Genomic DNA, 7,944 nt, shown 5'->3' on the forward strand with positions numbered 1-7,944 from the left:
GAACCTAAATAGACACTTTTTAAAAGAGGACATACAGAAGGCCAAGAGACATATGAAAGAATGCTTAAAGTCACTGGTCACCTGAGAGATGCAAATCAAAACAACAATGAGGTACCATCTCACACCTGTCAGAATGGCTATCATTAACAAATCAACAAACAAGTGTTGGCAAGGATGAGGAGAAAAGGGAACCCTCCTACACTGCTGATGGAAATACAGACTGGTGCAGCCTCTGTGGAAAACAGTATAGAGTTTCCTCAAAAAATTAAAAATGGGACTCCCACTTGACCCAGTGATCCCACTTCTAGGAATATATCCTAAGAAAACAGAAACGCCCATCAGAAAGAACATATGCATCCCTATGTTCACAGCAGCACAGTTTATAATAGCTAAGATTTAGAAACAGCCTAAGTGCCCATCAGCAGATGAGTGGATTAAAAAACTGATACATCTACACAATGGAATACTATGCAGCTATAAAAAAGAATTCTTACCATTTGCAACATGGATGGACCTGGAGAGCATTATGCTAAGCGAAATAAGCTACTCAGAGAAAGATAAGTATCACATGATCTCACTCATATGTGGAATCTAATGAACATCATAAAATGATGAACAAAAATAGAGCCAGAGACATAGAAGCATCAAACAGACTATCAAACCTCAGAGAGAAGACAGGGGATGGTGGGTGGGTGGGAAGAGATCAACCAATGAACTTAAATGCATATATGCATAACCCATGAACATAGATAATGGGGTGGTGAAGGCCTGGTATTAGGGGTGGGGGTGGGCTGGGAGAGGTCAATGGGGGACAGGGGGACATATGTAATACTTTTAACAGTAAAGATTTTTAAAAAAGAATACATGGTTAACAAAAGGAAAAAATGCAATGACAAAACTAGAGGTGGTGGGGTTTGGGATTGGTGTGACATTTTTAAGATCATCAGCTAACACCTTGAGTAAGTTAATGCTTTAACAAGCACAGGAAAATCTGCTGCTTAGATTTCTTGATTTCGGTGGGCTTTTGTTTTCTCATTTCTAAGATGAAATGAGTGGACTATATTAAACAGATAGGTTCCAACTCCAATGTAACTCTGGTTGCCGAGACCCATGCTTCCTAAACTTTATTGTGTATAGAGGTGATCCAGGGATCTTGTTAAATGCAGATTCTGGGGTTGGGCTTGAGATTCCACATTTCTGTCAATCTCCCAGGTGATGCCAATGCTACTGTGCATGGAGCACTTTGAGGAACAGGTCCTACTAAACTGCAGTATTGCAAGGATCCGAGGCGAGTCAGAACCCATGAGGAAAGAGGGGAGGGATTTAGTGGCGATGTCTGTCCAGGAAAAGAGGGAAGTGGAGAACTGGCTGTGGAATGTAACACTCTGATTAGATGCTTCTTAAGAAACCTTCAAAATCTAACACAGTCGTTGTCTCCTGACCAGCAGCAACAGCATCACCTGAGAACTTGTTGGAGGTGCAAATTCCTGGACCTACTGAATCAGAAGTGAGGTCCCACAATATGGAGGTTAACATGCCCATAGGTGATTCTGGTGAACATGCAAATGTGAGAACCATTGATCCAACATACAAATCTTTTCTAAAAATTCTGGCTATTGCCAAAGTCAGAAACAAGTACAGGTTCCACATACTTAATATATGTAAATATGCATTAAACACCTCCTATGAAAAAGACTATGTTCTAAGCACAGGAGTGTTTCAAAGGAGGAAAAGGGTCCAGATAATAGAAATGGGCTGAGGCCCAAAATACTCCTTCCTATGTATCCTGTTATTTAATTGTAGAGCTCTGATAAAATCATTAAGTGTCTAAGAAGAGAGTACTTCAAGCTTATTTTGTCTCCCCTAATTATCTTCCAAACCACAAAAAGTATATCGGGTTCATGTTTTTAAAACTGATCAGAATTTGACACAGTAGTATGATCTCCTTGTCATTCCCACAGCCTTGGGAAATGGGCCAGATGAGCCTTCAACAAAATTCTGTGAGCTGAGTCTCAAGCTTGACCAACTGTTCTTTCCTGATCAGACTGTTTCCTTGTTGCCTAGACATTTTAAACAGCTGGCCCCAGAGAGAGTTGGATGCTAAAACCTTGGGATCAAAGTAGAGTCTTAGCCCACAGGAGGTTAACCATAGTTGTCCGACTGCCAGTGACCCCTTCAAGTCAAGGAAAAATTGTCTACACATCGAAAAATGGGAAAGAGCTCTCTCTCCTTCTACCCCATCTCCACAACTCCGGGAAAAGTACTAAACATCATGTCAAACAACACTCGGGTGTGAAACAGATTATGATTCACAGCTGGAGGCAAAGAAGTTGCAATTCTATCCAATTACACCAATTTAATTGGGTGTTAAAAAAATCTAAGGTCCCCCAGTAGTTTCCTAGCCAGACGGCATCTGCAACGTGGAGAAGCAGCAGCTCTGTTTGTTAGGAATTGTGATTTGGGGTCGAGGAGAGAAGGCTCAACACATTGCTTAGCGTCTCCAAGATCGGCAGCTTTTGACTTTGAGGATGAATTGACATCTGGTTTGGGGGTTGAAGACTTCAAGGTTCTTCTCCAGCGCTTTCATGAGCACAGTTTGAAGAAGGGGTCTGCAAGTTCTTTCACTCCAGTGACTATTAGGAAAAGGCCAGTATTCAGACTCTCTCCCTCATTTCTTACAAATCTAAAATCAACCCCCAAGTTTGTGAAGAATTGGACATAACCTGAAGGCCCAACTTGAGGAGAAAGGTTGAGCGACTTTTACATCAATATCAACAGTTGCAGCCAGTACAAATGCTCATGAAGAATTACTAATAACATGGGGGAAATGCCGTGATATAATGTTAAATTTAAAACATGGGATACAAAACTGTGGAATGCTATGCTCTAAAACAATGTCCAAAAGGCATAGAAAAGTAGCCCACACTAAAAAGTGATTTTCACTTAATGATTGATGGACAGGCAATGGTTTTTTCTTCATCTTGTCTTTCCAAAATTCCCACAACTTCATGTATTATTTTTATATACCGAAATGAAAACAATTAAATTTTAAAAATTTGCTCCTACTCAGATGTGCCACTTTTATCTATCCTCTGCACTTGCCTTGCTCCTTTTTTTCTACCTCATTGCTCCAAGTCATTCCCTTCCCCTGGCACACCCTCCCTGCTCCTCTCTGCTTATTCACACCTTCCCCATCCTTCAACCTGTTGGGTTCCCTGTTCCTCCATGGAAGCTACTGGGACCATTCCAGTCATAGAGTAGCCCCCTTCTGAGCACCTGCACCGCCACGCCATCCACACCATGCTTGAAGCCTTGTTGTTTTATTGTCAATATGTCATCTCCATGACCAGTCCATGCCCCAGACCAAATATCCCCAGAATCTCAGCTCATTAATGATTCCAATGTGTAACCAGGACTGAGGACCACCAGTTAAAAGTCACCTCTTATACATAAAGCAATTATTTGTCCCAAATTTTCTGGGCTAATTCTAATTCAAGTATTTGTCAAGTTGATCCCACATAAACCATGGAAGCGGAAGCGTCCCAGAAATCCTGGTATTCCAGCACTTAACTATGATAACAGGTAAGTATTATTATTCATGTTAATGAGTATTATTCTTTTATTGGTAATAATAGTTATTATTATTGGTACTGCCATATTAGCTATGTCTTTGAGATATACATGGACATCAGACCCACATCACATTTTTTTTTCAGTTGGTTCAGATATATTTGTTTTAAGTTCCAGTAGGGTTATTTGGTTTAAAAAATAAAAATGTAGAATCCCCAATTAAATTTTCACTGCAGATAAACAGTGGATAATTTTTAAATTATATCCCAAATATATCACGAGATATACTTATCCTAAAAAATTAATTTACTGCTTACCTGAAATGCAAATTTAAGTGAGCATCTGTTATTTTATCTGATAACCCTTGGTTTAAGAAATAGGATTTGCATACTTGAGGGTCTATTTCCTGTAGTTCTAGCATGGAGCCCTCACATGGTCACGGCTGAACCCTCAATGTGGGTGGGTCACTGACACAGAATACCCCAACTCCAGAGTCAGCTGGGAGAAAGGCCCTGCTCTCCAGGCTCTGCCACTGAGGGGGCTTCTTAGTAACATCTGACTGGCAGGAGTATAGATGAGGCCCAACTAGAAATACTGCTTCCAGCCTGAGTTTGAGAATTGCTAGCCTATATTGGGCAATGGCTCAAAGCACTAGGATCTGGAATGAGAGACTTCTGGGTGTGAATCTCATCTCTCCCTGCTAATGTATGATTTTAGGTAAGTTCATGAACTTCCTTGAGCCTCAATTGCCTCATCTGTAAAATGGGGAGAGTAACACATTTCTACTTAATAATTAGTCTTAGGATTAAATGAGATCATGTTTTAAAGCTCTTAGTTTGGGTCACTATTACTGTTAATATAAAAGAAATACATATATTTTTTCATATTCAGCCAACCAGGAAACAAATGCACTAGGGGGCTTACTGCTGCCCGGACCCCAACTAGCCTTCTGGTCGGTCCTTATCCTGCCACTTCTGATAGAAACAGACATTAAGGAATGGGGAGGGGCTGGGGAAAAGCCTGCTGTGGGAAAAAAGGGTGAGATTCTTCTAGAATATGAGATTGAAGACTTTCAATGAGGCAGATCTCAGTGGGTAGAATTTTATACAAATTATAGCCAAGTGGCCAGGTTTTGTAGGAAGGTTTTGTGCCCTTGAGGGTGGTCCCCAATCCAAGTAGAAATGAGTGGCCAGGGTCACGGCAAACACCTGGGTCTTTGATCAGCCCTGAGTGCTGGAACCAAGGGCCAACACAACTCTTGTGTGTCGCTTCTTCAAATTCCTGCAGGTGAAAAACCATGTTTCGCTCAGTGACTGTTTCTACCCTGGGGCCATTCAGGATCACCTCGTCTGATGCTGCCCATAGCCAGCCCTTCTGGAATTGTGAGACACTAACCAGATTTGATTTTTTGGTTTTTCAAAAACTAGTTTGAAAAATATCACCTGGGACAGCCCGAGAAAGAATGCCAGGCTGCCTGCTCCCCGCAGTCCTCAAAGAGACAGGTCAGCCGCCAGTAATTGTCAGCTCCCTGCTCAGTCCGTGACAAGCCACAGTGTAGGGCAGAGAAGGAGGGCCACCCCAGGCACTGGGCACTCGGTTTCCCCAAAGGTCCCAGTAGGGAAGTGAAAATGGGGCCAGAAGAGAAGAGGGGACATGAGGACTGCAGGGACCAGCTGCTTCGGGTCATTCCTCTAAGTCAGTGGTTCTCAACCTGTGGGTCGAGACCCCTTTGGGGTCAAACGACCCTTTCACAGGGGTCGCCTAAGACCATCGGAAAACACATATATAATTACATATTGTTTTTGTGATTAATCACTATGCTTTAATTATGTTCAATTTGTAACAATGAAATTGGGGATCACCACAACATGAGGAACTGTATTAAAGGGTCGCGGCATTAGGAAGGTTGAGAACCACTGCTCTAAGTTCAACTTCTGCTTCAAGATCCTCAGATTGTAGGGAGGGACTGGGATGAAGAAAGCCCAGCCCCTCATGGCACATGCAAAGCACTCAACCTCTCCGAGTCCCACAGCCTCCTCTGGGAGATACGGACAGAATCCTCCTTGCAGTGGCTGAGAGGGTCAACGGAGGTCACAAATGTGAAAGTGCTCAGCAAACTGGGCAGCACGGGAGATAACCCACGGATGACTAGCATCACGTCTCTCTCCGCCGGGACATGGCTCCACCCAGATGTTGAATGAGCCAAAGCTACAAAGAGCTCCGTGATCTCTCCGCACCTCCCTCAACTTAAACCAGGAAGACAGCTCGTGAGCCCCTGATAAACAATTGCCGACAGGGCCTGATGCGTTTCCCCACCACGTGCTGGAGTTCTTTCCCAGTGTCTGCTCTGTATCAGGGACGATGTTGCTGGTGAGCAAGGGGTGGAGGGAGAGATCAGTGGCTTGATCACTTTTAAGTGTCAGGCCGAGGAGAGGGTTGGGCTGGTGACAAAGGACGAGTTAGGTGCGGAAAGCCGTCCTGTGTGCTAAGCCCAGTCCAGAAATGGGGTTGAGCTCCTTGGTCTCCTCACTTGACGCACAGCAACATGAGGTGACAACACGCTGCAGAGGGCAGGGGTCTGGTCTGTGGTTTCCCATCTGGTCTCGTTTGGTTCTGGGGGGTTGGGGCCTCCAACAGACACATGGAGAACAGCCCTGTCATCTTGAATCAGACAGTCAGCCACACTGCGCACGAGTACGTGTGAGATTTCACACATGGTCACTGGAGGAGAGAGCCCTCGGAGCAGGGGAGGAGGCATATTTACATTCTCTGCAAGGGTTTGGATTTTTAAAGGGAAAAAAAAAATAGACACTGTACAGGGCGTGTTATAAAGCAAGATTGGCTTTCCACCAGAGTGGTATTGAGGAAGCACCAATAGCCGAAGCAGGAGAAAAATCTGATTCAATCCGGTGGGGTTGGGAATGCCCACCTGGTTCGTTCAAGAGGTCCCTTTCCTTATTCACTCTGCCTACTATTATATCTCATAAGACTTTCCTCAACAAGACTCAGGGCAGCATGGTATCCGTATGCTGTTTTAAAAACCTGTTCTGGGTAATACAGAGTCTATAACCCACGTGCCAAGAATAAAACAAATGAAGTGCCTTGAAACAGGAAGGTGAACATTCAAAAAAGATGACTATTTGTACTTTCTATGTTACTTGACTTTTCACAATAAGCACAAATTACTTGACAAAGACAATGAAATCATTTTTTAAAAATGGACACCTATTTATATCAATGATAATGCAGATGGAGATGAGAGGTGTGGATGAGAGCCACAATAGGTAGCTTTGTAGGGAGGACCACTATCATTCCCCACTCCCTCCCAACTGTGACCTGGGTGCTTCCTCTCATTCCGTATTATTCTTCTCAGGGGTCTCAGCCGACCTTAGCCATCTTGAAAAGTGCCGCTGTGAAATTAACTAGGAGGCACTCATGAAAATGTTAGAATGTGCTAGAGGTGATCAAGTACTTCCACTGATGATTCCATTTAGTAGCTCCAGCAACCCTGTGGGATGACAATTATTATCCCCCTTTATATGGGTTGAAACTGAGACTCAGAAATTCAAGTATTTCCAGTTCTTAAAGTAGAGAGGAGCTACAACTAGGACTTCTGATTACTAGACTTAGCCAGGGGCCAAAATAGCCCAGTAGTGAAGCTCTCGAGGCTGTCTAGGTTCAAGTCCCAGCTCTGATACTTGCTTTTCTGACCTTGAGGCAAGAAACTCAGCTTCCTCATCAGTAAATTGGGGGTGCTAATAGTAGGACCCACTTGGCAAGGTCATCATAAAGAGCGAATAAAGAGATACATGCAAAACATTAGTCTAATGCCAGACGCTCAACATATGTCAGGTCCCTGAACTTGGGGATTATTAAATAGAAATGCAATTCAAGCTGTTCATATTTTCCATTCCATTTGGACTTCCTGATCTAGCTTGTTTTTTAATCCTCATTGTAACAGAACCAAATAGTCACGGTATCTATTAAGAGTTCTCTTCAGACCAAAACCTGTGTTTCTCAGGGGTGAGAAATTGGGGCCAGACTTGCTTTATTACAACAATGTAAAAATGTCTCCTAGTGTATCTTGCACAGCTCTTGGGAAATAAACAAAGGCCTCCAGACTCCTCCTGACTTGCGCAAGATCCCAGTTAAATGAAAGGAGCAAGGCTCTTCCCTGGGACAATGTGGGTGCACTTCGTGGGTAGAAGAAAAAATTATTTTTAATAATTTCATCACTCGGGGAAAAGTGTAAAAAAAAGCCTGAACAGGAAGAAGGGCACACCCACTGTGACTAGTGGTTGTGCCTTGAGGGTGTGGGTGGGAAGTAAGGAGGGTGATTTTTAATATTTGTACATTTCAATAATGTGTCAATGT

The sequence above is a fragment of the Myotis yumanensis genome, unplaced genomic scaffold (assembly GCF_028538775.1).
Source record: "Myotis yumanensis isolate MYYU_CA2020_CCGP unplaced genomic scaffold, mMyoYum1.0.hap1 SCAF_13, whole genome shotgun sequence".
Lineage (NCBI taxonomy): Eukaryota > Metazoa > Chordata > Mammalia > Chiroptera > Vespertilionidae > Myotis > Myotis yumanensis.